Source organism: Alexandromys fortis, unplaced genomic scaffold (assembly GCF_014885135.2).
Source record: "Alexandromys fortis isolate MF-2015 unplaced genomic scaffold, M_Fortis_MF-2015_v1.1 scaffold_64, whole genome shotgun sequence".
NCBI classification, from domain to species: domain Eukaryota; kingdom Metazoa; phylum Chordata; class Mammalia; order Rodentia; family Cricetidae; genus Alexandromys; species Alexandromys fortis.
Genome location: NW_026067976.1, coordinates 1162761 through 1188253, shown reverse-complemented (window position 1 = coordinate 1188253; position 25493 = coordinate 1162761).

Here is a 25493-nt window from a genome sequence, read left to right as displayed (position 1 = left end):
TGCAAACTTCAAGAAGTCCTTGTTTTTTACTGCTGAGTAGTACTCTAATATGTATATATTCCATACTTTCTTCATCCATTCTTCAATTGAAGGGCATCTAGGTTGTTTCCAGGTTCTGGCTATTACAAACAATGCTGCTATGAACATAGTAGAGCATATACTTTTGTTGTATGATAAGGCCTCTCTTGGGTATATTCCCAAGAGTGGTATTGCTGGGTCCATGGGTAGGTTGATCCCGAATTTCCTGAGAAACTACCACACTGCTTTCCAAAGTGGTTGCACAAGTTTGCACTCCCACCAACAATGGATGAGTGTACCCTTACTCCACAACCTCTCCAGCAAAGGCTATCATTGGTGTTTTTGATTTTAGCCATTCTGACAGGTGTAAGATGGTATCTTAAAGTTGTCTTGATTTGCATTTCCCTGATCTCTAAGGAAGTTGAGCATGATGTAAAGTGTCTTTTGGCCATTTGAACTTCTTCTGCAAAGTTAAACCAAGACCAGGTGAACAATTTTTTTTTAGCTTAGTGTGTAAATAGAAGTTTCAGTTCCCCCCTGGTCTAGTCCTTCAGTCATTTAGTCCCAAAGAAACACAAAGAGGCTTATATGAATTATAAACTGTTTGGCCTATTAACTCAGGCTCATTATTAACTAGTTCTTCCAGTTTAATTTAGCCCATAATTCTTGTCTATGTTTAGCCACTTGGCTAACCTTTTCTCAATAAGGCTTTCTTATCTTGCATCCTCTCTGTCTGGTTGGCAACTGCATCTCTGCCTTTCCTCTTCCCAGAATTCTCCTGGTCTGGTCACCCCACCAATACTTCCTTCCTGGCTACCGGCATATCAGTGTTTTATTAAACTAATACAAGTGACAAATTTTTACAGTGTTCAAGAGCATTATCCCACAGCACTGTTATATTAAAACCTTGTTAGTAAAAAAAAATTTAAAGGCCTTTAAATCTTTACTTGATGAAAATCCTGACCATCATTTCAACCACAGTGTGTAGAGAGGAGAGACATGACAACAGTGACCTCATTCCTAAGAACGCAGTTTTAAGATTACATTCCATTGTTTTCCTGAGTTATCACTCTTTTCGGTCTTGCTGAGAAGACAAGCAAGTCATTAACTTTTAGATTCTCTTATAATTTTATCATGTCCTAAAAGGAGCTAGGAATAAAATAAAACAAAACAAAACAAAAACAGCTAGAGACCAGAGAAATGCCAGAGGAAAGGCTGCTGCTCACCACTGCTTTCTAAAGCTCTGTCAACGGATGTTTAAAAAGTGAAGACAGTAAGGTGCTAAGATCTGATTCTAAGGACAGCCTCTGCATATATAGTGTGACTTAATGAGATGCTCAGTGTTGCACAAACAGGGAACAGACCAAAATTTTAAAATTTTGGAAATTCCACAGAGTATAAGGTCCATCAACTAGAGAAACCCTTCCTTCTCTAAAGACTCTTTAACTTGTTCACCCAGTAAATCACAGAACAAAACTCCACTTGTAGCTTGACTCAAAAAGAACATGCCTTACTGACCAGGCATCCTATAAGAAGATGCAATGTTTCATTTTCTTCTGACATGATTTATCAACAGTACAAGTGATCAGGTAAAGGGTGGTGAAAGAAATGGTAAGCATATGAAATTGGGAAATCATGTGGTTTATTGGGAAATGTAAGGGAGAGAGACAATGACTGTAAGAATTAAGGCTCTGCATCATCAGTGATCCTAAAGATGTCACTTTGGTCCTTGATGCCTTCTACTTGCATGTCTTGTGAGTTCATACACTGGATACTTTATTGTTAAGGAAGCCTGATACAGTATCTGATCCTTAAACTATATAGACATAACCAAAACAGCTTAGGTAAGAAAGTACTCTTGGAGAGCTTGGCCAAGGAAGTGACTGCAGTATTTCATGTGCATGTGTGTTCATATTGGAAGTACTTTTGGAGACAAGGTCTTATTATGTGACCCTGGCTGGCCTGAAACCTGTTATGTAGAACAGAATGGCCTCAAATAATAGATATCTACATGCCTCGCCCTCCCAAGTACTGGAATTAAAGGTGTGTTCTACCATTTCCAACCTTGGAGGTATTTGATATATTAAATAGAATTTTTGGTTATCAGATACTGACTAAATATATTACAATGTAAGCTGTAGCCAGGCAGGAAGTATAGGTGGCAACCAGGCAGGAAGTATAGGTGGTGACCAGGCAGGAAGTATAGGTGGTGACCAGTCAGGAAGTAGAGCGGCGAGAACAGGACCCAGCTGCAGAGGAAGCAAGATGAGAAGGCCTCACTGATAAAAGGTACCCAAGCCATGTGGCTATTATAGGCAAGAATAATGGGTCAATTTAAGATGTAAGAATTAGTTAATAAGAGCTAATAAGCCAACCAGTTTATAAATAATGTAGTAGACCTCTGTGTATTTCTTTGGGACGAATGGCTGTGGGACCGGGTGGTACAGAAACCTCTGTCAACAAATGTAGAAAGCACAGACTACTGGTCCTGAGAAACAGGGTTGCTGTGGTGGAAGACCTGACTGTGGTTTGTATGTCTCTGGGGCCGATGCACAGAGAGAAGGTGAAGAATTTGGAGCTGTAGGCTGGAGGAGTCCTGGTAAATAAATCTTAGTGGGCCATTCTTGTGGGAGTTTGGAAAAGTAGGATACTCAAAAAAAAATGCAAAGAGTGGAGGGACAGCTTGTGAGGTGGAGAGAACAGGGAATCACTTTGGAACTGGGCAAGAGGTAATTTGTGTTACAGTCTACCATGGAATTTGCTTTTATTCTGTTTGTAGCATAAGAACTTGAGTTGGGGCTGTATTCAAAAGTAATGGACTGATTCGTTTTGCTTAGAAATTTTCAAGACAGGAAAACATGCAGGCTGTATCCTGGTTACTGATATTTTTCTTTATTACACTTTCTTCTTCAAAAGTTTTAAATATAATATCTCCGTTAATTCTTTGAGAATTTCATGCACTGTATTTTGACCATATTCAATTCTGTTCCTTCCCTTCCTTACCTACAGACCCCTGCACCCTACCAACCAACCTTGTATCCTCTTTTTTATTTTATAATCCATGGAGTCCGGCTCAACATTGCTCTTATCCAAGTCTACAGTGAAGACCAAGTGGAGCAGAAAGACAAGAAAACTATGCAGTTTAAGTACATTCTCTTTCCTGTGTGGATCCTAGTTCACAGTTCAGATTTATATATTCAACTTGGAATGGCTGTAGAGGTCAGGAAGCAAGAAAATACCATATGAGGAAGAGGACAAGGAGCCTTAAGTGGTGGAGGGGATAGGAGAACATGTAATATGAAATATTAGTAAGAGAGAATACTGGGAGTTAAAAAGTGTAAGCAGGGATAGGGTAGGAGGAAAAGGAGAAGTGTGTATGTGTGCACGTGTGTGTGTTTTTAATCAAAACTAAGAATATATGAAAAATATCTAATGAAAATACTTTGTAAGTTAATTAAAATTATAATTAAGAAATAAAAATAATTCAAACAGAGCTATTTTCATGGGTGATAATAATGCTGCTCCCCAAAACATGGCTGATTAAATAAAAACCTCAGTGCCAGGCACAGGACACCTCCCTATGAGTGGTTAGTCACAAAGGTCCCAGAGGTCCTAGAACAAAGTAGATGATTGCCCTTGCTCTTGGAAGCTCACCAAGGCCTAGACTATAAGACTCTATTGTGGAAGGTCTGCTATTACCTTGCTATGCTCCTGTTCTTCACTTTGGGAATGGGATTGCTTGTTCAATGACACTGCATATTAGAAATAGAGAACTTATTTTTGACTCTATATGGGCACACAGTTAACAGATTATTGTGATCTTCACAGGAAGACCTGTGAATTTTGAACAATGTGCAAACTTCTAAGACTTTGAGGAATTTCAGAGATGGACTAAGTGAATTTTGCATTATGAGATTAAAAATGAGACCTTATGGGCAAGGGATATAATGGTATGATTTAATGTGTTTTAGTTGACAAGGGGTGGGGTTGTGGTGGTGTCTTAGCTTGCTTTCTATCTTTGTGAAAAACACCATGAACAAAAGCAACTTGGGGAGAAAAGAGTTTATTTCAGCTAATAACTTATAGTCCATCTTAAAAGGAAGTCATGGCAGAAACTCAGGCAGGAGCCTGGGGGCAGGAACTGAAGCAGAAACAATGGAGGAACATCGCTTACTGGCTTGCTCATTATGGCTGACTCAGACTGCTACTTAGTAAAGCCTGGCACTGCCACCGAATTTAGTGAGCTGAGCCTGCTTACATCAATCATTGTACATCGACTATTAACCAAGAATATTCCTCACAGACTTGCCTACTGTCTAAATCAATGGAAGCATTTTCCCAACTGACGTTTACTCTTCCCATATGATCCCAGTTTGGGTCAAGCTGACAAAAATCTAATCATGAGATGGTTAATCTTCAAGGCTGATATGACTAGGTTTATAATCACCATGGAAATGCACCTGCAGTGTGGCTATGAAGCTATTCCTAGAGAGGATTAATTGAGGTCCTGCAGTGTGGCTATGAAGCTATTCCTAGAGAGGATTAATTGAGGTAGGAAGACCCACCCCAGATATGGACAGCATCATCCCCTGAGCTGGGATTCTGAACTAAACACAAAGGAGAAAGACATGGGTAGCTGCATTTCTCTCCTTCCTGGGTGCAGATGTCACATGATCAGACCTCATACTCATGCATCCACACTTGCCCCCAAATCATGGACGGTATCCTCTTAAACTGCAAGCCAAAATAAGCTTCCTCTCTTAAGCTGCTTGTTAGTTCAGGCACAGCAATGAAAAAAAGAAAAATAACCAACACATGAGTTTATTCAAGCCGGTAGAGAACTTTGAACAGGCTAAATCAGTCAAGTATTAAAACTATCAAATGCACAGTTTAGGAGGACACTTTTTGCAGGGGTGTGAAGATTTGGGTTGTGTGGAGGGTGTAACAGAAGTTGGAAGAACTGGAAGATTTTAGAGTGTGGAATTGGAAGCTGGGTGTGAATGTAGGGAATGTCAGTAGGAGTGGGAATCACTGAGTATATGTGAGAGAGACTGTTGACGGTGACATGGCACTTAATAGGATGTAGCACCTACTAGAAACAGGCAATTAAGGACAAGAAAGACAGAGAGAGAAAGAGACAGAGAGAGGCAGAGGGAGAGCAAGAGAGAGGGAGAGAGAAGAGAGGACATTTAGTTCCCAAGGTATATTAGTGATGAAGCTTATTATCAAGATGAAAGAGGATATCATTCGGGTAGGGTGGGATTCTGGTTTCCTACAAGTTGAGCTGGTGGCCCTGAATGCATAGCCCTGTGGAGTGACATGAAAGGCAATTGGAAATGCAAAACAGGAACAAAAGAGGTCCTGGCTACAAAGATGCGTTTAGTGTAGTCAACAGCTGAAAATCATGATGCAGATACAGAAGGAGAATGTGAAATCAAGATGCAAAAAAGGAGAGGACTAATTTAAAAGATGTCTGAAGGGGGAGGGAAGGAGAGGCCAGGAGGAGACAGACCCTGCAGTCAAATGTGGTAGATACACAGTACAGTGTTCCAGAAGTCAAAAACATGGAGCCCAAGAACTTGGTGGACAACGCCAGCATGGCTGCTGGACTCAAGACTAAGTCATGAGCTGCTAGGAAAATGAAGTTTCATCTACCTGGGGGAGCAGAACAAAGACTGCAGAGGGCCAAGCTCATAACAGATCATGAAGAAGCTGAGCCAGTATTTGTTCTTTTTGCTAGAACTTAGCAAACTAAGAGAAGCATGGATGAAGCAGAGAGGAGTTCAGCTTCAAGAAGAGTTTAAATTCTAGGCTATGTGGGAGGGAAGAAGCAAATGAGTGTGTGGAGAGAATCTGAGTACTCAAGAAAAAAACCTCACAGGGCATGGTGCACAGGCCTTTAATCCAAGATCTCGAGAGACAGAGTTGGGCAGACCCGCGAGTCTGAGGCCAGCTTGGCCTACATTGCGAATTCGAGGCCAAGCAGGGCGACGTAGTGAGACCTTATCTCAAAATCAAAGCAAAACAATAACAAATTATAAACCTCTTCACTTCTATGGGCAACGACTTTAGAGACTTCTTCGCTCATCCCATTCATAAAAGCTGTGCTCTTTAATAAGGATCGGGAGACCTGTGCAGTCCCTGCTTGTGAATCTTAAACAATGTGTTCTTTCCCTCCTTATCACCAACTGTCCAGATGGTCCCGACACATTGAAATCTGCAGCTTCAGGGACCTCACACGCTCTGGCCTTATGATGAAACTCACCACCCACCTCTAAACTTAACCTTAACAACGTAAAAAAGGACCTCTCCCTTGGATTGTATTTCCCATCTTGTTTCCACTCAAACTCCTCACAGAGCTTGTTTATCTGTTTTCTTAGACAGAAAGTAACAAGAAGGTGCTGTGTACCTGTTGGATGAGAATGGATCAATAACTTTTGGATACACTACTGAAAGATCCTAAGGACAGAGGAAGCTAGGCCAAGGTTTTCTGATGTGGGAGTGATTTCTTATTAATAAAGAAACTGCCTTGGCCCATTTTATTGGATAGAAAATTAGGTAGGCGGAGTATACAGAAGAGAATTCTGGGAGAAGGAAGCTTAGTGGAGGGGTCGCCATGATTCTCCCGCTCCAGACAGACGCAGGTTAAGATCCTCCCTGGTAAGCCAGCTCGTGGGCTACACAGAATATTAGAAATGGGTTAGAACAATATGTAAGAGCTAGCCAATAAGAAACTGGAACTAGCCGGGCCAGGCAATGTTTGAAAGAATACAGTTTCCGTGTAATTATTTCAGGCATAAGCTAGCCATGCGGGAGGCCAGGTGCCGGGGACGCAGCCCCGCCGCTCCTAATTTCAACAGTTTTCTTTCTGTATGTGTTCATGAGGGTGCAGGTGAGGAGGGAGGCAATGAGTTAACATCAAGGTCTTCCCCAGTAGCTCACTCTCCAGCTTATTTTGTGAGACAGGGCTTCATTCAACCTGGAGTTCATACGTTAGGCCCCCAATCCCTGGTGACCCTCTTGTTTCTGCTTCTCCAATGCTGGGATTCAAGGCTGGTGCTGTTGTACTTGGCTTTGGCATGTGAGCACATGTGTGTGTTGGGCATGGGTGAACTCAGATCCTCAAGCTTGAACGGTAAGCAGTTTCCCAACTGGGACATCTCTCTAGCCCTGGGTGAAAGTTTTTCACACTTTCAAATTAATTACTGCTAGAACTTTTACATTCAGTTCAAATATTGAGGAAATTACATACATACATACACACACATATATGAAAGGAATTATAAGCACAACATGATTATTTGAAATGCGTGTAGAGAAATGTTTAAAAAATATTCACCTAAAGACTGATCATTTTGAAGTGGGAATTTCTTTCCTTTTTCAGCTTGAAACTGTATTATTGTATTTTATCACTGCAAAACCTCTCTAGGGAGGTCTTTCTTTCCAGTGAACTAGAGTTGGATATCAACAATTATCCCTACCTTCCAGCCCAGAAACAGATGAAACAGAAGGTTTTTTATGCTAAATCTCTGAAGTCCATTTTGTGGAATTAATTTGGAATCAGCAAATCAAGTCACTCATCATTCTGCAAAGTTAAGCAATCAGACAGGACATTTTAAAGTACGCAAATTGTTAACCTAAAGCATGGCTCATTTCCCAGTCACTCCTTTTCCCCAGTTTTATTCCCTCCTGCATACTTGATTCTTCTCTCTGCAGGGATTTCTAGACTTCTTGTCTAAGTTTACGCAACTTGTCTTTGGCAATACCTTTCTAAATCATGGGTCTCAGGGAAGGAACACAGGCATCAAAAAGCAAATCTCTTTTTTTTGTCATGCAAACTAAGATGTTGCAAGTTTTCCAGACTACACGGAAAGGGTTTCTGCTTTTGTCGTATATTGCAGATCATGCACCTCTATGGATGTAAAAGGCCAGGTTGACAATGAAGATCATCTTATCTTCATGACAGTACAAAAGCCCAGTGACCTACTCACACCCCGAAATTGCCTAGTCAGCTTCTAAATGAACTTATCACTTATCAACAATGCCTTGGCTTAGACACTTCCCTTATTATCTGAGAAGTGGTACTAACCCTAAACAGGATCTCTGGGGAATGGTGCTGAGTGTGTATAATTTTTGGACAAAGGACACTAATCCTCTCTTTAAGAACTTCTTCATGGGCCTGGGTCTGAAAAAGCCTGGGTTAAAACAGGTCTCACTGAACATAGTGGACAATGAGGACTACTGAGACCTCAAGAACATGGGCAATGGGTTTTTGAGCCTACTGCACCTATTGGCTTTGTGGGAGCCTAGGCAGTCTGGATGCGCACCTTACGAGACCTGGATGGAGGAGGGTGGTCCTTGGACTTCCCACAGGGCAGAGAACCCTGATTGCTCTTTGGGCTGACGAGGAGGGGGGATTTGATTGGGGGAAGGGGAGGGAAAGGGGCGGCGGAGGTGGGGAAGAGACAGAAATCTTTAATAAATTAAAAAAAATAATAAATAAATTAAAAAAGAATTTCTTCATGCATATAAATAATACACATATCTCAAAATGAACCACACAGTGGAGAAACTTCAGGTAAAAACCTAGCATGTTCTTCATGAGGCTCTCCCCAACTGTTCCTCTGCATGACTTTATCCAAACTTCAGTTTCCCAAAGTTTGAGCAATGTTTTCCTAATATTTGTCAAATTCACTGACCATATACTTCTTAACATTTTATTTAGCTTAGTTAACTTTCAATACATTAAAGAAAAGTTGCATTTTAAAAGGAAACTGGTGTGTAGTTTAACAGGAATGGAAACATTGTCTACATCACAGTGAAAGATAAAAGCAGGACATTGTTGTTTCTTGTGGTCTGGAAAAAGTTTATTCTTTAGGGGGTTCACTGGACACCCCCAACCTTCCCTATTAGGTCTACTATGTACCTCTCAAGGACATAACTGAAGCAAGATGAGTCTACCGTACGAATGCATTCTGACCTCTCTGCTACACACCAAAATTAAACAATTAGGATCTCACGTAGACAAGATAAAATAATTATACTAACATATCAACTACTTCCTAAGCAAACTTTTGTAGGATTGGAGAAAAGAATTGGATGAATTTATAAACAATATAAATTTACAATTTAGATCTTGTTTCTAATTTGACACTTTGCAATGCCAATCAGTCAGGAAGTGTGAGTCATGAGTCATTATCAAGGTACTCTTGATTCCTATTTATTTGTTATATAGCCAGGGATTGGACCCATGGCCTTGAACGTTAGGGAAGTACTCTGTCATTGAGCTACACTATTTGATTTTGACCTTTTTATATATAGCCCATACCAACTTCTCAAGTAATGATCCTCCTGCCTCTGCCTCGAATACTGACCTTATAGGCAGGCACGGCCACACTCTGCTTCAACTCTTTTTGTTTGTTGTTTGTTTTTATTTACTTGCAGTGCTGGGGACTTAACCCCTGGCACATTACTGCTGAGTTCCATCTTATTCCCCAGGTCCAAGGTTTTCAACAGCATGTAAGAGTCAGGAGTTTCCCTTGGGACACAGTTAAATACAAAAGAAGTGCCTTACTCTGGACGAGAACAAAGCCATTTGCCTTTGCCTCGGAACTCTATTTAGTTTCTTATCGAACTGGACAATAATACAAAGCAATAAGACACTGAAGAAATAGAATTACATTTATTTGTGTGGCTGTATGCTGTACATACATTAGTGGGACCATGGAAGTCAGAGGACGATTGGAGCAAACTGGGTCTCTCCTTCCACCTTGAGAGTCCTGGACATCAACTGCAGGCTGTCAGACCCAGCAACATGAGCCATTCTGATGACTTTGAAAACTTGTAAATAAAGTTAATTCCTACTGAAATCCAGAAATAGTCTCTTTTTATAGATTATTTTCATCTTGCATATGCAGTTTTTACAGCTGTTACTTTTTCCTTTTCTTTCTCATATTTCACATAATCTTTCCTGCCATTATCTGCTTTACAATTAAGAGAGACAATTAAATTATCCACCTGAATCATGACTAGTACAAGAAGATGACAGGTCTGGGCCCTGCCCAAATCCTTTTGCCTTTCTATCTGAAGCTTTTCCTATTACACAACTCTATCTCAAAATAAAAAGATGTCCTAATTTATAAAAGAAAAAAATCCACAAAAACATGAACCTAAGAAATAGAACAATTAAGATATGACCCCCTTGGGTTACAGAAAGATTTACAACCGTTAAGAGTCTTATAAATCTTGGAAATTCCCCTTCTGCACAATTAGAGCTCGCCTGTGGCCTGGAGGAGCTCGTGTATCATTTACATTTTGACAGAAAGCCTTCAGAAGAGGGACTGTTTAGAGGTGAAAGATTTGGGTCAACATTATGTCAATCAGTAAAGAAAATAATACAGCCTGGAAGCTGTAACGTGAACCCCTGGAGAAAAGACGATGGAAGTTAAAAACAACCCCACAGAAGCGCTGCGGCCTGGGGTGCAGTTATATGGGCTGTTTATGTAAGTGACCTTAGAGGATGGATCACGATCACAAAACACTGTTCCAGTTTTCCTAAGCTCAGACACAGTGGGAAGGCGGGCTCTTTCCATGGCGGTGGCCGACTCCTACACTGAAAACTGTGTACACGGTTTTAAATACTTGCCCCCTGACTTAGGATTTAGGTTGAGAGTTTTCAAAGTATGGCACCTTCTCAAACAGAATCCAGGCCAACAGGATTCTTGTCAAAAACGAAGAGTCTTTAAGTCTTCATGAACACTTCATTCAACCCACTCCTCTAGGGGTGGTTTGGGAATCTGCTTTTTAAAACACACTGCAAATGCAGCATCAAGAATGGGTCAGATCTGCTGGTCATCTAAGAATCCCGACTTGCTAGCATCTCCCTTGGATGTTTCTTTGTGCTAAGCCCTCTTCTGTGACTGTTCAGTTGGCATAAAAAGGAGAGGGCAGGTGTTTATGCATTACAGTCAAGCCCTTTCAGATGAGGAGGGCTTATCTAAGCTCCAAGCTCATTTCCACACTTATCAGCTGCTCTGAGGTCAAGAGGGCAGTGGATATCTCTACAACTGATGCAGTCAGAACTATGGAAAGGGCAAAGGAACCCCAAGCTCCAGCAACTTTTAAAGACTAAGTATTGGTGGAAATAAATCTTCCAAGTTTCCATTCTTAAAGTAAGATGTATGTTATTATGATGTATGACCTATTGATTCCCCAGCATTTTCACCCATCAAAATAATGAAGGAACGAAGCAAAATGGCCATCAGGTTTCAGCTGCTAAGTGGGTTCCTCAAAGTCTTCATGCAAAGTGTTGCATTTATTATGACTTCCTAGGGTCAGTGGCGGTTGTTCTTTATCTTTATTTCTGGCTAATAACTTCTAGAATTGAAAGAACAAAACAAGGTGATAAATTCACAAAAAAAAAAAAAAACCAAGAGAATCAAATCTGCAGACACCTAAGATTAGAAAAAGTACCTAACATTTTTGAAGTCACTTAATTCTCATATTTCCTTGTAAATGTTAATTACCCTTGTATAAAGAGAACATTTATATATCTTATTAGGCCAAATTACCACACCTTTATGCTTCCCACCTGTTAAATTAAGGGCTCTATTCCTTAGTTTAACCTCAGAGGCATGAGCAAGACATAATGAGTGTTTTCTGGACACAGTAGTAACAGCACCCAGCTAAGAGTGATTCTTACTTTCTTCCTTGGAAAAGCATCAAGTTAATATAAAATTGAGTGCATCAGCAGCAAATATTCCTACTAAAGCTTTAAAATATAAATATCAAATACACAAGCATTCTTATTCTAATGAGATAGTGGATGAGTTAAAGGCCCAGGCTGACAGACAATGAGTAAACTCCAGAAACCAGGAAGGCGAGGAAGAGGAAGGCACCAGAAGAAACATTTGAGAACCATGATAATTAAATGTTTGGTCTCAACTTTACTGTGTCTTAATGTTGAATGCTACGTGCTCTATAGGTCAGGAATTTCCACTTTAAGATCATTTGCTTCAAAGTAAAGAGTTCTGGGCATAAAATAATTAAAAACTCATGGCATTTTAACCAGTATGAACATGCCATAAATTTTCCAGATAATAACTTTTAGACATGATTAAGAATAATCTCACTAACTTTACTTGGAGGATGCTGTGGGGTCAGTATTAGCAGAAAAAAAATATGGTTTAACTAAGAACACAGAAGTAACAGCCATGGTGAGATGGGAAAATAACTTTTATTTTGAATATGATGTCTTTTCAATACAATATGTTGTCTTCTGAATTGGTAGACTTGATAATAACTTTATTGTAGCTTGGGTTGATAAGATGCTGGGTTGCAGGCCTAGAAATCAATATTACTTATTTATGCTTTGTTACTTATAAACCAATGTTTCGTCAGAATCCTTCATGGCATGATAAGATCTAATTATTTGACACCTCTGTTGCACAATAAGTTCAGGGTAGAGTTTCAAAAACACGAATTGAGGACTTACAAGTGTCAGGCTCTAGGGATACGGTGAATAAACACGTCAAGACTGGTCTCCCTTAAAGGACTCACAGTCCGGTACAGGAAATAAGGCAGCAACCAAGCAAGCAAACATGTTCAGATAAAGACCAGTGTTTTTGAAAAGACAGAGCAGGGTCATGAGATGAACAGTGGCTGGGCACATGGAAGCTTTTATAGATAAGGCCACTACGAAAGAGTTTTCCAAGAACACAATGTCTTCACTAGCAGCCAAATGATGAAACAAAGGAAGATGAGCGAAGAGGCAGGACCATCCTGGTATGTCTCAGAACCACCCCCAAAGGCCAGTGTGGATAGAATGGAGCAAGTGATTTGGTAGATGACTGGAGAGAAGTCAGAGTAAGGCAGACCAAGTCACGAAACCCCTACATGTCACGTATTGGTTGTAGCAAGATACGGAGAAGCAGCAAGGAGGTGGCCAAGTTGCTGTCAGACAGGAAAGATGGCAATATACTGGCATAGCAGGCTCTCAGTTCAACAGCTATGCCAGCATCTTGCCTCCTCTCCAGTTCCAAGTTATAGGAGCAATACCACGCTTCTCTGTCGATTTGCTTTTCCATAGTCTCTCCTTCTACCTGAGGGAGGGAAAACACACTCATTAGTTAAAAACACAGGCTTTTCCCTAAAGGAACAATGCAGTCTTCCTTAGACTGTTCAACTTTGAAGGCAGTTCTGCACAGGGAGGTCCTGGTCAGTTCCTCTTTTAAATGTCCCTTAAATAAAATGAACCCCAGAATATTTGCTGCTTGAGGAATGACAAGGCAGTTCTGAAGGAACGTGAAGTCATAAACACTGGCAATAATGATTACAGCCATAGGCACAGTCTGTAGCACCACAGTGACCTCAGTACAGTATTTCATGTAGCGCAATATTCTGTTGGTTAATGTCACCATTTGGATGCACCGTAACGATATTAAGCTGTCACCTCACAGTGTGTGGCTACTTCATTGCTTTATGGGCTCTTGAACAGAAAGCCTTTTGAGCCAAGAATTCTCAGGGTGGATTATTTATACAAATACAACTGAGAAAGTTCTACGTTCAAAGATGTTCACTACAGTATTGGTCTTAATGGTGAAAGAGTAGAAAGATTATGAAGGTCCAAAACATGACAGATACAACCTAAATGAACTATGATATAGTTATAAAACAATGCTTTCTGGTCCTTATAGGTAATTAAGGCAAAATAATGTTATTATGCATGGTAATTTCTGTGTGAAATGTATACATATACTATGTATATGAGTGTATGCTTATAACATTTTTCTTGAAGGTTACAGAAGTGGTTATTTTAAATAGTGATTTATTACTTGAAATAATTAGAATTACAAATTACTTTTATTCCTGCTTTAATGGGTTAAAATATCATTTACACGCAATAAATAAGTGTGAGATGGAGCTCCAGTCTACAGAGATGAGCCATTTTAGTCACTTGGATATAGCCAACATCAACTGTGTTTTCTAGAAACCAAAGTTCAGCATTGCACACAGTCATTCAGTGTCACATGGGAAGTGCATGGTTTGTGTTGTCTCGGTCAGCTAGGAGGCAAGGAAGGATCTATTACACAAGACCCCTTACAGTCTTGCCCTGGAGCCAGGTACTGAGTGGAAAAGATACTAATTAATGTAGGAGTATTTAAGAGAAGATACTAATTACTCTATGGCTAGTTAATAGATCCTGGTCCATCCAGTATGGTACATGGTTCAAACATGAATGCCAAAGAAATACAGATAACAAAATACACCATAATATGAAAATTTCATGGGCTAAAATGTATCAGAAAAACAAACAAACAAACTCATTTGTTCTTTTCATTTTCCTAATCCCTGGTTTGTGATTGTGAGGCAAACACAGGTTACATCATTTTAGGCAGCGCACGCTACACATTCAGAAACACTCTCTGTGACCTTTCCCCAGATTCATTTCAGAACGTGAAAATTCCAGATTCATTTTGCAAAGAAACGTGAATGATGCTGGTGATTGGGTTTCCCCAAAACCTGTAATCATCTGAGCGCCCCCAGGCCAACGATGAGGCTCCCTCGGGGAGAGGCAGGGTAACTTTGTGATGCATGCCTTTCCACTCCTTGTTTCCCTTCGTATCTGAAAAGGAGCACGGGCTTACTTTCTGCCCCAGCTTAGAATTCAAACCCCAGAGGACAGTTTGCACCCTGTCTTAGTTTCTTTCCCATTGCTCTGATAAAATAACCTCACAGAACTCAAGGAAGTAGTGTTTACCTTAGCTCCCAGTTCAAAGGGCAGTTCACCATGGCAGGGGTGTCACGGCAGCCGGAGCCGGAGGCAGCTGCTCACGTCCTGTCCATAATCAGAAGACTGCAGAGACTGTACTGTTTCTCAGCGCTCCTCCTCATATATGTGCAGGGGATGCTCCCACCCATAATTAAGATGGGTCTTTCTACATCAATTAATGGAAACAAGATGATCCCCACAGTTATCCCCAGAGACGTCACCCAAGTGACAATTCATTCTAACGATCACACTACCCCTATTGAGGAAGTTGCTACCATTGCTATACATTGGGGGTTTGTTTGCTTCTCTGATACCCAGTGAATCAAGGACCCCAAGTGACAACTGGTAATATTTACCCCTCATGACATAAACGTCGAGCCTAACCATAATTATAACTACAAAACAAAACAAAAAATGGGTGATGAATACTGATCACAAGCCCTTAGCAGTTACAGCTGGATCATGAACAATGCTGGCTGAGAGATGCCCTGAAGAAGATACATGGAACATTTATATTTTTATCCTAAAGAATTTTTTTTCTCTTAAACCTCAAACTTTTATTAGTGTAAATATCAAAATAAAATTCCAGCTAATTTTAACTTTGAAACTAGCAATCTGATTTCCTTTATAAGCATTTGATTTGAAACCATTCTAGGAGCAATACTAGCATCTAGCATGCCCGAGACACGTGGGAGCCAGGGGAGTGCCAACTACACAAGCTATATCTCCTATGCAGAGATAAGGAAGCAATCAGCTCAACCACGTGACTCCAGAGCTGGCACAGAGACTCTTGATGTCTCTTTCCAGAACCAGGATACAATTTACTTAATGTGTCGTGTTTAAAATATTTCCCTAAAGGAGGCTGGAATGGAGGTTACTGATGATTATGAATAAAGAGTAACTGTATTATTTTTTAAGTACAGCATTATGGAAAAATTTGTGGTCCAATCAAGAACATAACTGTGGGGGAAAAATACCATTTACTGAATATGTTGGGATTGCTTTTGGGAACAGACAATTTAACAGGATGTGCTTAAAGCTACTCCCTAGTTGATAGAAGCCAGATGTGTGTCTGCTTTGCATCTGGTAGGCTGCAAAAGGGGAAAAATATATATGTACACACTTAAAAATACATATATTATACACACACATATGCTTATGTATATATAGGTTAAAGTAGAAAAATACCATTTCCTAAATATAGGCAATGATATAAGAAGGTCGCTGGAGAGCTCAAAACCTTCGAGAGAACCCCATGTATTAATGTCATACATTGTGTAGTTACTGTGTGTTTACATATAAAAATGTTCCAACGAGAGGAAAAATTACAAGGTGGCAGGGGGAATCAACTCTCTGTCTGTTTCTCTGTCTCCACACACACACACTCACACATATGTACATATGCATGCACATCCAAACATGCACACACAGAGAAGATAAAAATAAACACATAAAATAACAAAAAAAGTTTCAAGTTGCTGTACTAAGGCACTCAGTCATATGATTATTGAAGAAAAACCCTTAAATGCGAGATTTTAAAGGAGTAAAAGTTCACTTTATAGAAAAGGAAATGAAATAATACCATTTAGGTTTCTCAAAGTGCCTTTTTCAGTAGGAGGACTGTATAGCTTTGTTTGTATATGGACATAGACACATTCATGGCATATATAACTTTAATTTTACAGGATTCTTTTTAGGGAAGAAAACTGCTAAAAAATATAACCGTTTAATTTAGGAATAGTTACAAGATTCAACTGAGCATTTGTGTAATTGCTACAAGTACTAATATACAGGGGAACGGCTCCTAAACAAGTTCTATTTCCTGCCTGCCCTGTGGAGCACCCTCTTGTCTATGGAATGACCTCAGCTCGTCCCTCGGCCCACCCAATGCTGTCCTTCTTCCAGTACACATCTGTGGTACTCTCAGGGAGTCCCATTTACCAACGTTACACCTTCTACTCATTCTTGACTTCTTTTGTTACTTGTGTATGTTCTTTACAGAGATGGAGAAAGAGGAAATACATCTAGAATGACGAGAGTTCAAGACAAAGCATAAATGATAAATTTAAGCCCTCGAGATCTTAATTCTTAAGTGAATCCTATATAGAATTAGGTTTTGACCAGTAGAAAATGTGAAAGATATTTCAATAGGAGGATCTCTAGTAAAGAAGGCCAAAATGAAGCAATTTTGGCCTAAATTAATATAAACCCAGGGGGAAATAGGGGAAGAGCTAAAATTAGCTTTTTAAAGTAAACAGCATGAGCACTCCCCTACACAATCCTCAGAAAATAGCAGTGGCATCATTAGGGTGATGCTGACAGGGTCCTGTGATCTCAGGGAGGTTAGCGATTCCACCAGTTCAACACTTGCGGGACATCTGTGACACGTGAAGCTCCACTGGGAGACTTTGGGTATCTGGTCATGATGAATTCCCAAGTGGGAGTTGGTTAAAGGTGGCTCTTTAACATAGCACAGGCTGGACAGTGCTGGCAACCATTTTCACAAAGAATGGGAGCAAAGACGCCATTATGATGGGTTCTAGGCCGTCCCCCCCCCCTATGGCTCTGCAGTAGTCGTCCTGGCCTGGAGTGAGCTGTAGGACTTGTTTCGGCTGACCTGTGACATTAGACAGATTATGGCGCAAGTGTCGTGATCAACGTGTTACACACCTCCCAGGACAAGTCTATAACCTCATTGCAGCCTGGAAGTATACGGGTAATTTCATAAGTAGTAAATTACCTAATTTATCTAAGCTGTGCAATGCTGCTTACCAAAGACAAATGCTATCTACCTTTTGGGGTCACAGAGAGATCCCATTGCGACAGAGAAATGAAGGTCATAATAACTAAACACGATGTATATACAAGTTTTCAACAACATCCGGCCTATGAAAATTCTTTACTCCAGCCTAATAGACAGCCCTTGGTCCTTTTACACTCTTTTGGATAAATAAATGTCAATGAATAAGTGAAGATTGTGGACTGAATAATTGTTCCCCACTACCCTAAAATTGAAATCCTTCCTCACCCCAGTGGGGTTGCACTTAAAGATGGGGCTCCTACGGTGATTAAATTTAAAGAAATTAATGTCATAAAGGGCGGTGACCTGGTCCAACAGGATTTGTGACCTGGTACAAAATGTTTGCGGTCCTCTTCCACTACCCCGCCCCGACGGGATAGGTGTGAGGGAAAGGCTGTGGAGACACAGCAGGAAAGCCATTAAAGCTGCATCATCAGAACCCAAGTCATCACCTGGAGACCTGAGGCTGGAACTCTAGACAAGAGCTGAGAAAAAGCTGGCCTACACCATTTTCCTCAATGGCAGTCCGAACAGGCTAATGGTCAGTTCCTTCTGATAGCACTAAGGACTTCGACTTCACACTCTGGATGTTCTCAGCGGTTCCACCCTGCAAGGCATTTTGATGCCGCTGATGAAGCCATATCGGCAACTTGGGTCCAATCGCCATTGTGTTCACAGCTTTCGGTCTATTAAAAACTGGTACTGTGAGTCGCTGGTGATGACAGGACAATGTTCAGATCCAAAGACTCCCAAACTGTCCAGAGGAGCTGACTCTAAATGGGGGTTCGAGAAGGAATGCAGCCTGGCCTCTTCAAGGGGGCTTCTGGAAGTCAAAGGGAACAAGCTGGGTGGCTTATGGTGGGTCGTGGACTAGTTGGCACTCTGCAGGAGAGAAGTGCTTTTAGCCACAGCAGCTGCCCTCCATGGCCACACTATGCAGGCATTGCACCATTATTCAAAAGTTTCCAAGGCTCCTAAAGCCCCACAAGTTTAAGCAACATCGCTCTATTGTATTCTCCTCATACAACCGTACAGAGCTACACGTGGCGGCTTATGCTCTCGGGAGACTGAAGCAGGAGGGCTGCCTTGAGTTCAAGTCCACACTAACGCACACGCATAGCAAGCGAACAACAAGAGTGTGCTATTTCCCCTCTGTCCTTCTCCTTACACTCGCCTTCAATAGCTGTATCTCCGAGGTCTCACACTGAGCTAATCTTTGAAAATGTGGATTCCCACCAAGGAAAGCTAAGCACTAATGCACATGGGAGAAGAAGCTGGAATCTGAGTATAGGTCTGCCTTTTTAGATACCCCCGCCAAATCACGCTAGTGTCCTGGAGACAATTAGAAAATATAAATTATTTCCCCAGTAAATACCCAGCACAAATAATGAAGAAACAAGGAAACCCAAAGAAAACCTGGACAACCAAGGCCACGAGCTCACCTTCAGAGAAGACACGTGCCAGTAGGGGACCTGGCAGGGAGCCGAAGGGTGGCCCTGGGGGCCACGGTGGCATCACCGGAACTGCGATCAGTACCCTCCAATGCACACTCCTCTCCCAACACCCAGCAATGTTCAAACCCCAGGGAGAAGTGCTTGTTCCTGCAGAGGGCAAGGAAGCCACTGCCTCTGACATGTGTTATTTGCAGAACCAGGTACATTACTACAAATTTGATCCTTTTCTTTTATAATCAGCATGAAAAGTCATTCTTATGCTCTTAGGTGTTTTTTTTTTTTTCCTCGTTTTGGGTTTTTTGTTTTGTTCTGTTTGCTTTTTGCTTGTATTGAAAAGGGCTGTTTCTTTCTAAAGCATTACATCTTGATTACGATGTCAGTGTAGTAAACGTTCGCTCTGGAAGGGCTGCACGGAACCAAAGCAATTTCATTTCCTGACGATGGCCACTAATAGATTTCATAAACACATTGCCGTCTTTACAACATAAATATGGGAAGAACGGTTTTAATTAGTCTACACTCTCGTTTTCTCTTGTGCAGCTGCAGCTGGAATCTCGGCAAGAAGGATGAAGGGTGCATCAGTTGGGTGATTTCAATTGAGGTGCAACATTCAGGAGGACGAGGCACAGTCCTGGCGATATGACACCGCCTTGCCTTTATTATGATGTCACTGACATTGCAACAAAGAGCAGGAAACATGGGATGAGGCCCTTTCCCCAGGCCACTGAGATGCTCAGCCCAGAACTAGCAATGCACCAAGTTTTATAATAAAACAAAGAAAGTGCCTACAAAAGATGTATGGCTTACTAATTATTTAGACAAGCCATAGAAGTGTCTTTACATAATAAACCAAGGGACATTTATTATATGAGAGAAATGGGTACTTTTAAGAAATAGCATTCTCTTGAAATTATACCTAGAAAACATTAAAATTTACTGCCTAATTTAGAATAATTTAGCTGAGTCACTTTGGAAACATTAAAAATTAACACATTAAAAATATGATTGCCAATGGTTAAAATACACTTTCTCCACAATAAACATAAATATTATGAATGTTGATTTTTGTGCACCCAGAATACACAGTAATCGCTTTAAGCGTACAGCAGGATGTCAGCGGTGGATCGTGGGAAACATAACTCTGTACATCCGATCACATGTGCACACAAGTGTTTGTGTCTCACTAGAGTTTTATTACCCAACTTATTTCTAATTTACAAAGTATCATAAAAACAACACAATTATAAGCAGTGTTGTCACAAAACCAGAATACTTCTTCAAGACAGAGTGTGCTTTCGTTTCCCCTGGATTTTACAATCTGGTAGAGCAGAGACTACACCTGCCGCTGCCCGGGGTTGGACTCAAACTAACCTGCCCTTTCTGGGAACTGCAGCTCTCACTAGGCCCCAACCAGATCAGAAATCCTCAGTCCTTGACTAGAATCTCTGAGCGTTTGAAAACGGATGCACTGGACACAACCACAGCACAGTGAGCAATTCAGACACTGCAGAGAACACCAATATATTTACAAAAGTTCGGAGATTACCTGTGTATTTGTGATAGATACCCCAGGTAGTCACCTCTCAGATAGCTGGGTGGTTACATCATTACTAATGCATTATTAGCTAGCTAATAAGCTAAGTATAGAGTAGAGAAATCACAAGCCTCCATAACCTGGGAACTGCCATGAGAAGGCTCCATCTGTAGACAAGGAAGACAGGGTCTACAATCATGAGACTGTACAACCTGGCATGACCTCATCACATCATCTAAGTGTCCGAGGTACACATCAGAAAAGGAGGGGCACTACCCCAAACACAGAAGTTTTATATTGGACTTCTTCATGAAACTTCATTTCATGCAAGGGTTCAGGTGCTATCTAGCTGAGTTATATAGCTGAGACGTTCTTCAACCTCACTATTAAGGGTGCATTCAGAACACACATGAATATAGGAGTCAGCCCACAGGTCCTGCAGAGAAAGAACTGAAGGTAATCAGGACGATGCTTGTTCTCTGTGGTTACACACCCACTCCTGTCACTACTGACCTCTGTGGCCAGGAGGTGTTTACGCAAGGTGCCCCCACATCCGCCGTGGCTTTTCCTCTCTCTGCATCTCTCAGGTCCTTGATGTCCCTGTGGTTTTCTTTTCCACTGCTGTACCAGGCTGCATTCCATTTGTTTACAGTCAGGATACCTACCTGTCATGGAAATATAATCAACTTACTTCCCGATTATAGGCTACATTTGAGGCTCCAAAATACTTTTCCACATACAAAAAGCTAAATGTGTACCAAGGCTCCTCTAGGCCTCTCCCTCCAAATTAATGTTCTACCATGAAGGATGGCCTAAAAGAAACTGCAGAGACAATTCCCGGACTACTTCTTGGGACCACCTAGGAGAATCCTTGGTGAATGACCAGAGGAAGGAAGTCGGAGCACCCAGTCCCTGGGTTCCCTAGGGGGTCCAATGGCTGTGGTTCTCAATTTCAAGTTTCTCTGTTTCTCAAAAGGGCCTTTGTCCTTACAGGTTCCAGCAACCACTGAACTCTTGCTTCAGGGTGAAACCATTTTTCTTTTCAGACCGTGTTATGGATTTTCCACATTCTAGTTTCCTTTTAAAACCACTCCTTTATTGAACTCCCCATAAAATATCATAAATTGCTATTTTTCTGAGAGGATCTTGACACATATTTCTTGGTCAAAGGGTTTCACGGCATTGAGAAACCCAGTTTCTGGGGTGCCATTAGTTTGGGTAAATAAGTCACCATCAGGACAAAACAGAATGGATGACATCTGGACCACCTGCTCCTTCCTGCACCAGGAACCAGCTCCTCAGCCACTGCTGGATGATAAGCAGACCAGAGGAGAGGTGGGGGACAGAAGGGCTGATGGGGACCCCTTAAGTAAGGCAGTATTTCCATACTTAACAGTGTAACTAGCCCAACTGGATGTTAAACTGGTATACAATAATATCACACAGAATGATTAATCAGACCAAATAAACAAAACAGAAAAATTATATCATCAATAATAACATGGTGTGTTTGTATGACAGAATGTAACGATGTACTAAAATATGTCATATTTATTGGTATGTGAAAACAACATAAACTATTTGACAAAAAAGCAGAGCAGTTTCAAAATAGAATCAGCTGTAAAATCCCAATTTTGTTGAAATAAGTATATACAAGTAGTGGAGAAATAACTAATTCTAGATTTTATTTTAAACACGACAGGGATATATCCCAAGATCCCAATGGGATTCTATATATCCTGTTATTTCCTACATATACGGTAAAGTTTTAAATTATAGAGTAGGCAAATAAGAGATTAACAATAACAAGACTGAAAATTTACAGGAGTGTACTACCATAAAGCTTATTTGAAAATCATTAATTCTTTGCTTCTGTAATTTTTCACTTAATATTTTCAGACCACAGCAGGCCATGGCTAACTGAAACTATGGAAAGCAAGACCATATGATAAAGGTAAGACCTCCATTATATGCGGTTTCAATTTTTTCTGCCATTAAACAGAAAATTTAAGAGAAAAACACCAAGTAACTACTTTGAAAAAGTGGAACACCATTTTAAAAGGTGCTGCACTGTGTTTTAAGCTGGATGTTAAGAACGCTCAGTGATTGGGGTATTTGTATTTCATTTCATCTCAATAAAGTCCTCTTGCTTCACTCTTATATATCAGGGCATAGTTGAGCCCCATGCAGCTCAGCAATGGATAATTAACAACTACAAGGAGAAGGTGAGCAGAAAAAAATGAACACAACACTATAAACAAAACTAGCAATGTCTATGATGAAATAAACCAAGGGAAAACCGGAACTGTTTGACTGGAAGGGGGTTGTGGAAGGCTTCCCAGAGGGAAAGATACTGGGCCGGACAAGCAAACACTGGAAACAGAAGCATGGCTCCAGAGGCTGTGAGGGGGAGGCAGGCAGATAGGGAGAATGAGTTTGATCAGTGCACACTGTATTTGTGAACGAAAGATCACATGGAACATCATTAACATGTATAACTAATGTTAAATCACTTTTCAAAGGAAGTGGAGGCAGGAGGACCAGCAGTTCAAGGCCATTCTTGAGTCTGTAGTGAGTTTAAGGCGAGCTTGAGACACAAGGGGTCCAAACAAACCCTAGAGACGGCAAGATGGAGCTTCACTAGGGAAGAATGAAGACTCACCATACACCAACTGCTCAGGCACCAGAGACAGCCAGGAACTAAAAACAGTAGGCTCTGTTGTCCTTATCCTGAAAATGTAACTTGCAAAGATCTTGACTTTGACAGCGGGAAACAGCATCTATAGAAAATACACCATGGGACACGGCATGTACTTGCTTTTAACAGAGAGCAGACTCCACACGAGAAACTCGAGGATCCTGTAGGAAGGAGCCGTCATGGCACTCCTGGGATTACACTCTTGTGGGTGGCTAGTTCCTTCCTCTACGGCAGATCATTTCTGCACATATCTGCAGTATCTTTCTTTTCATTATATTCTAGCAGTTTCCTGACCACACTGAAGGAATTGAGAAGAGTTGCGTATGTAATTGGTATTTAATCTACTTCCACATTGCCACAATGTTGAATATTAACTCGCTTTTGGTATCAGTCCATGGTGTAGGAGGGGTTGGAAGTGTCAGCGGGGAGAGGAGCAATTAAGGAAATAACGTGCTGCATTAGGATAACCGCCTAAAAAGGAAGCCCGTCATTGAAACCCAGTGTCCGAAGTTCATAAAACTCACTTTAAAAATTAACGTATATTCTAAACTTTAACTATATATTTATATTTTTTTTTGCTTTGAAAACATGTTTCAATGCTAGCTATTTTAGGCCAGTCAGTGGGATGGATTCACTCTGAGCTTACTCATTACCTTTAGCTCTTTCTCAAGTTAAGTGTGGAAAACTAGAAATACTTACAGCACATATCAGGTCAAGGATCACCGCACAGTCTCAATAATGCAGGAACCAAATTGAACAGGTCTATTTTACTTACCACTAAAGAACTTTATTTGGCCAAGCCAACAGAGTCAGTTTTCTTCAGCATGAACCAAATTATTTTCTTAGAAGCACATTGCTTTACCCCACTTAGATCATTCCTCTTTGAAGCCCAGGCATCTTATTAATAAGGATATTTTAATAGTTCTATTTTAGCTCAATTATAGCTCAATTTTACACCACCTGCCCCAGTGAGATATTCACTACAAAAAGGCAAAGCTGGCTGGAGTTCCTTTAAAGTTTTGAAAAGTTAATTAATATTCACCAAGCACTTTGAAGATAAAATGTAAGTGTCTAGAATAATTATGGTTTTTTTTTTTTCTGTGCTGGGCATCGAAGCCAAGGCCTTGTGCATGCTGGGTAGGCTCTCTACCACCAAGTTTTATCCCCAGATCTACTTTTTAGGGCAAAAATAAAATCACAGGAGCTGCAACCTATAATCTTTCAGGACAGCGCTTTTGTTTTTGCGTCCATGTTTCAATCGCCTCAAAATCATAGGGCGCTGTAAATATAAAATAGTGAAATCTGCATTTTCTTTCAGGGAAATATAAGGTCAGTCCGAAGGCCAAAGAAAACCGAATGTGCTTTGGACACTGTATTACCCCCCAACACACAACTGTAGGCCCAAGCACACTATTCTGAGCATGCAGGGGACATTGAATCACCAAACAGTGAGATGGAAACTGACCGGGTATGATTTGAAGTCTCCTTCTGATCTCAAGGGTCTGTTATCCCACCATGCTTCCCAAAACTATAAATCAGAAGAGGCAGCCCACATCCCCTATTCCAGCTCCCTTTGTGCGCACTCTGTTGTTCCTAAACCACAAGCTCCATTTACTGTATATACGCAAGATCATTAAGAACCATGACTCCCACAGACAGTGGAAGCTGATCAATGATATAAGTCAATTTACTCATTTTTTTAGACAGGTCTTACTCTACAGGCTTGTCTGGAACTCACTGTATAGCCCAGGCTGGCTTTGAACTTACAGTAATCCTCCTGTCTCAGCAAGTGCTAGAATTATAGGGATGAGCCACCATACCTGAACTTCTAAGGACATTGAAAAGATGATATTTCAAAAGAAAAACTGTCAGAGGATCCAACAGTGAAAATTACATATCAGACTAGCATTACCATATTCTAGTAAAATACAACAATTCCCTTGCAGGGAAATTTAAATTGTGCTGAGGGGACACAGCCATTCGTTCTCCAGGGCTTCTGCTTATGTAGAAGGCTTTGGGCTGAATGGCCTTCCAGAGGGTTAGTCTCTTTATTTATCTATCCATCCACTCATTTAATGTGTCAAGTCACTACACAGTAGGACACTCTTTCCAAATATTTCTGAAACGGCTCTGAGGAAGCTTATGCTTTATGTGAACTCTGTTAAGTATGTGAAGAGGCATCTCCACTAAAGATTATAAAATCAAAATACAGATCAATT